Source organism: Camellia sinensis, chromosome 9, assembly GCF_055761805.1.
Source record: "Camellia sinensis isolate YWXY chromosome 9, ASM5576180v1, whole genome shotgun sequence".
NCBI lineage: Eukaryota > Viridiplantae > Streptophyta > Magnoliopsida > Ericales > Theaceae > Camellia > Camellia sinensis.
In genome coordinates this window covers 106,944,930-106,950,929 of record NC_138969.1, presented here as the reverse complement: position 1 = coordinate 106,950,929, position 6,000 = coordinate 106,944,930, and positions in this window count along the sequence as shown.

Sequence of the window (6,000 nt, the reverse complement as noted above, 5' to 3'; positions counted from 1 at the left end):
AATTCTAGGCTAATAATCAGGATAAGAACACATAACGTTTTCAAAATTGGGTATCATGGTTAGTAGAGGCCGATCTTCGGATCGGGCGAGAGGGGGTGCTCATAGCTGACATTCCCCAATCGTACCCAAGTTCCCGAGCCGAGGTAACTTTGGTGATGACGGACACGTGGCCTTTGGCACCGAGTCAGGGTTTCCTAAATTCTCCCAAAATAAAATATTTAGGTGGCGACTCGGTATCTGGCAAAGCAGTCCATGTTTGGCACTTCTTTTCTAAAAATCTGTTTTTTCAAAACGATTTACCGGATTTGGACTCTTTGGTTCAGATTAAAAACCGTGACAATTTGAGAGTCCGAACTGTAGTGAACCCAATATGAACAGAACGGGGGGACTCATCCCTCCCGGGGTGTTCGGGGACGTCTACACCTTGACTATTAATAAATCTCAAGGACAATCTGTGAAATTTGTTGGGGTTGATTTGCGTATACCAGTGTTTAGCCATGGGCAATTATATGTGGCATTGTCTAGATGTACATCCTTTGATTGTATAAGTATTCTCCTCCCTAAAGATAATTTAGATTCTACTACAAATATTGTTTATCCTCAAGTGTTGCTGTAGTATTCTATGCAGATTAAATGACGTTTTATTAGAAGGTAACCACGTAGATTTATTTCTGTTGATTATATAACTTTTTAAAAAATTTCAATTTAATAATAATTTGAAATTTGGACTTTTGTAGGATTGGACCGAAAAATCTATGGAGCTTAAGAGGAAAAATACGACTACCTTGCTTCAATGGGGATGTAATAAGGTAATTTCAATCTGAAAGTATTTTCACATGTATATTTCCAACACATGTACTAATCTATATTTTTTTTGTTTTCACAAATTACCAGATTATTGTGCATATTCCTCATTGGGGATACATAAAAGTTGATACAAAGACTTTTTGGAAAGTAATGAGGAGGAAGTTTGGGCAAACACATATTTAAAGACATGTTATCGACACATCTTTTGTAAAGCATACATATTTTTGGTGTATGACAATATAACTTTTGGTGTATGACATGTTAGTGACACATCTTTTGTAAAGCTTCAACCCACTTTTTGAATAATTTTAACCTACTCTTTTGGTGTATGACAGTATAACTTTATTTCTGTTTTTTGTTCAGTGTTTACACTTTTTTTTACTGCCTTTTACATTTTGATATGCAATATAACTTTAAATCTTATATGTTTGTTTCTTAATTTGCATTAAGATTAGGGAGAGTTGTTATTTTATTTGAGTTTTGTAGACCATGTAATACAAGCAAAATTGTTATAAGTTCTTTAAGAAGAAAAATATTTTAATATATTTTTTCAGTATCTTTATCAAAAAATGACACAAACTTTATAAATTTCAACATAATACGTATAAATTATAACTGCATTTTAATCTTAAAATTATTTGGCACGGGCATACGCTAGTCTATATAATAAAGTAGAATGGTTTTTGAATCTGTCCTACGCACATTTGTTCTACAAAGACATTTGGACGCCTCAGATCTGTTCAAATTACAAAATGACTGAAATGTATCCTATTTCCTCGCTTCTCTCTCTTACTTTTTCCTTTTCTTACCCATCCTCCCATGATCCATGAATAATCCCATGAATGATCCCATGATCCCACCTTTCTCCTTTTCTTTTTAGTTTTTTTTTATTTTCCTTCCTTTTTTATTTTCCTCCCTATTTATTTATTTTTTTGTTTTCTTCTTTTTGTTCAAGTATACACTAATATACTTACATTTCATCTAATTTCACATATTTTTTATTTTTCTTTTCCAAATCTCTCCCCATATCCTTAAACCAAACGCAACAGCATGTGAGGGTAAATTTTTAGGCCATGGCTATAGCTGATAGTCATCAAGTTAGTGGAATTCCGATGAAGTGGTAGGTGGTCCTTTTATTGGGCTTTTTGTAAAGAAAATACTTTGGGCCCAAAGTGGTGGGCCTTTTAAGCTGGAATATTGGGCCTTTAAAGAGTATTTATCAGTGCACAGTAGCTTTAATTGCTGGAATTTGGAGTTCAATAAAATGGCTGGACGGGATTTTATTCTTTAGAAACCGTTTTGGGGGTGAAATTGGACTAAAACCTTAAGGCCTTCTAAAGATATTTTTTTTAAACCCGAGACAACTACTATCCAGTCTCATTTAATGAACTTAATTACTTATAATTCCTACACATCTTTTCTATTCAACAATTAACTCTTAATATTATTCATTTCCCATCATCCTCTTATCTTCTCTCTCTACAATATTTTTCCAAGAGCCTTATACTCTCCCCACCATTTTTATCGTCGCCAACCACCGCCACCGTCGTCATCAACTAACCACCGCAACCGTCATCTTCCACCATTATAACAAGTTGGGTCTTGAATAACGAATTTTTTTTTTATCTCCAAAGAGTTAATTTCGTCACTATAAATATTTTTAAGGAAATATTTTTCTCACCGGTTTTGTCGTTGAAAGTTTGTCACTAAAAACCACCGTGACGAAAATAATTTTGTCCCCAATGATATTATTTTAGTGACGAAATTTTTTGTCACCAATAAAACAACATTTTGTCGCAAAAAATCATCATTTTCGTCATCAAATAGTTATTTAGTACCATGTTTATAACTTTAGTTGACGAATAAATTTGTCACATATGTTGATCATTGATAAGGAAATAATTTCGTCACAATAAGATATAAAGATGACGACATTTTTCATCTCCAAAAGTCAAATATGGGTGACGAAATATATTTTGTGACAAAAATATATATACGTGACGAAATTTTTAATCACCAAACAACAAAATCAATGAAAACTTTCATATATAAGCTGCAATAAATTTTGTCACAAAAAATATTTATTAACGACGAATAATTACTTTATCATAATAACAAGTACAAATGATGAAAGAAATTCGTCACTAAACTTGTTCCATATTTTATAATTCAATTTAAATTATTATTTCACAAATAGCCCTACTCATATCCCAATAGCCTTTTAAATGTACTAAGAAATCCACTAGTTATCATACACCACTCCACAAAAAAATTCACTAAACAATTTATATCATAAATTAAAATATATCCATCAAACAAATTTAATTATAATCCATTAAGTATAACAAAAAAACCATCAAAGTAAATCCCAAAATGAACTAACATGGAGTCCACGAAAAAAATTAACACTCGATCTTGATTTGCAACTAGAACTAAAGTATCAGATTAGGAAAAAAAATTCAATACTTGATCTTGATTTGCAAGTATGCTTCCAAACATCATCAAAAACCAATCTGCAAAGAAAATAAACAAGAAAAACATTAACATATTATCAATTACATTGTATAGACCTCTCTATCCATGTCAATACAAATTGTGTACACCATGAGTCTAGCTCAACAACCAGAAGTTCCTTTTTACATGGCAAGCTCCTATTAATCACATCACTAACTTAGAGCAACTCCAACACTGCCTAGTAAAAATACACAAAAAAGTATACACATAGTTTTGTTTCTACTTTGGTTAGTATGTATTTTAATAAGGGTCATGCTAAGTAAAAAATAACTAATGAATTTATTTTCATTAAATACATCTTGAAACTTGTTAAATCTTAGTTAATAATTAGTGAAACTGTTGTGCTTTATCTAGTATATACTAATCAACATTAGAAAAATAAAAACACAAAACAAGCGAAACTTATCAAAACGGCGATCTACGAGCTCATGGTATTCCTCTTCCTTTAAATTGCCCTTTGAAACCTTACTTCTTAAGAAACTCCACGATGCTTGATGTCATCTCCAAATGCTCCTCAAGCGACTCCAAAAAAGACAATAAGGCAGTCCAAATAGATTCCAACAATTAGTTTTTAGGTACACCAACATAAATTTTAACCAAGGTGATTCATTGCTTAATAAAACACTCTGAATTCATGTTTTCTAGTAGTACTAATGAAATTACTACCATCTGGAATGAAGGAATGCTACTTCCCCTTATCTTCCATAACCGGAGCAGATATAGACTAGAGGCTATACATAATGAGTCTTGAACTATGGCACTATGGATCCCTTTGTTTAGTTGTCATTTGTGCCTGACACAGGCACTAATGAATAAAACTCAGTAACATTCAAGATCCAAAATTATCATCAGTAAAATTCAAAATGAAAAGTTCAATTTCATTGCGATATTCTTGGTAATTCTCTGCTTTACCATCTACCCATTTCTCCACTGCATTTATACAGGGAAAGATGTCAATTAATAAGATAAAAATCACACATAATCCACATCATCAATGCTTACAATAGTTTGGCAAAGTTTTGGGTTATGCTTCACTACGACATTCTTGGTAATTTTTTTCTTTTACCAATAACTCAATTCATTACTCAAATTACACAGGATGAATGTTGAACTATGTAACAGATATTACAAATGATCCTAAATGAATTAGGATTAATAGAATTGCATAGCATGATTACCTGAGCGATATTCAGACTGATGCATTCAATCCTAGAGATCATAATTGGAGAATATCATATCCAAACGAAAGCAATTATGGGCCCAATGTTGAGATGTCTTTTTTCATTTTATATCTTCCCACTTAGAACTTAAGGCATGTCTTGTCTCCATAAACATCTGTTACAACTAGTTTTAGCATGAATCTAACAAATTTAAGTCAGCATAACATTTCAGATAATTAGATAGTCCATTTCAAGTCATTAAAAATTACCACAATAGCACATCCACAATTATGGAGTCATTCCGAGCCTTGTGATATCTCCAACACTCATCTGCAACTTCTTCATCAGGGCAACCATCAGAATCATTGGTTTCAATATACGGTTTTTGCTTAACATGATTTAAAATGCAGCCCATCAACACTCATCTCTTTTCTATTAATTGTTCAATATGGCTGTTTTTGCTTAACATGGTTTTTACTAGAACTACTGGAACTACTTGATCCACTAACATTATCCCCTTGAGAAGGAAAAGTGGAGGCATTCTTTTAGCCTGCATATACAGTAGTGGAAAATGAATATGCTGCCATTTATACCATTAAATGAAAATAAAATATAGCGATCCCGGGTTTACCCTTGTTGTACAGTGATCCGGACATGTGTCCGTGAATGTTGGTAGTTGTTTCTTTCCTAGTTTGCATCCTCTTTACTTTGTATTTTGAGTTATGGGATGTGTTGGGCAGGTTTGTTACAGGTTGGTTGTGCTTGGGAGCCTAGTGTTGCTGCCCAGATTTTTGGTCCTTCGCTCGAGCGAGGAGTTTGTCGCTCGAGCGAGAGTAGTGTTGCCCCGGTTCTGGACCTGAGAGTTGTAGTTTCTGGCTCGAGCGAGCTTTTCGTGGCTCGAGCGGTCTGGGTTTTTCTTCGCTCGATCGAGAACTTCTTGGCTCGAGCGAGAGTTTTCTGTGTCTGGTCGCTCGAGCGACCAATCCTTCGCTCGAGCGAGAGTGTTTTATATCAGCGGACAGCAGCGTCTAAAACATCACTTTTTCACTTCTTTTCTTTGAGCAAACCCTTAATCCGACACTCTCTCTCTCTAAAATTATATTCTCTCTAAGATTTGATCTCCCTAGAGTGTGAATCTAGCCTAGGGCCTTTGTTAAAAAGATAGAGGGTGTTGAGAGCTTCGATTTAATCTGAAAAAGTTTGGATTTGGAGCAAGTTGATCTTGGAGTCTTCATCTCCTTTGTGGCTTAAACTTCAAGGTAGGGATATCCTACTCCTCTCTATGGGTTTTGTCTTTAAATTTTGGTATTTTGAGATGTTGGGCTTGGTTTGGTAATTTTGTAAAAGTTTGGGGCTTTTGTGTAATTTTACAAAAGTTGGGGTTTTATTCATAATAAACCTAGATGCATGTTTGGCATAGAAAAATGGAATGATTGTTGAATCATTGATGAAAATGGAACCTAAGGGTTGAAATGTTAATTATGGGAATTGACCTAATTACATTGTTTAATTAATTGGG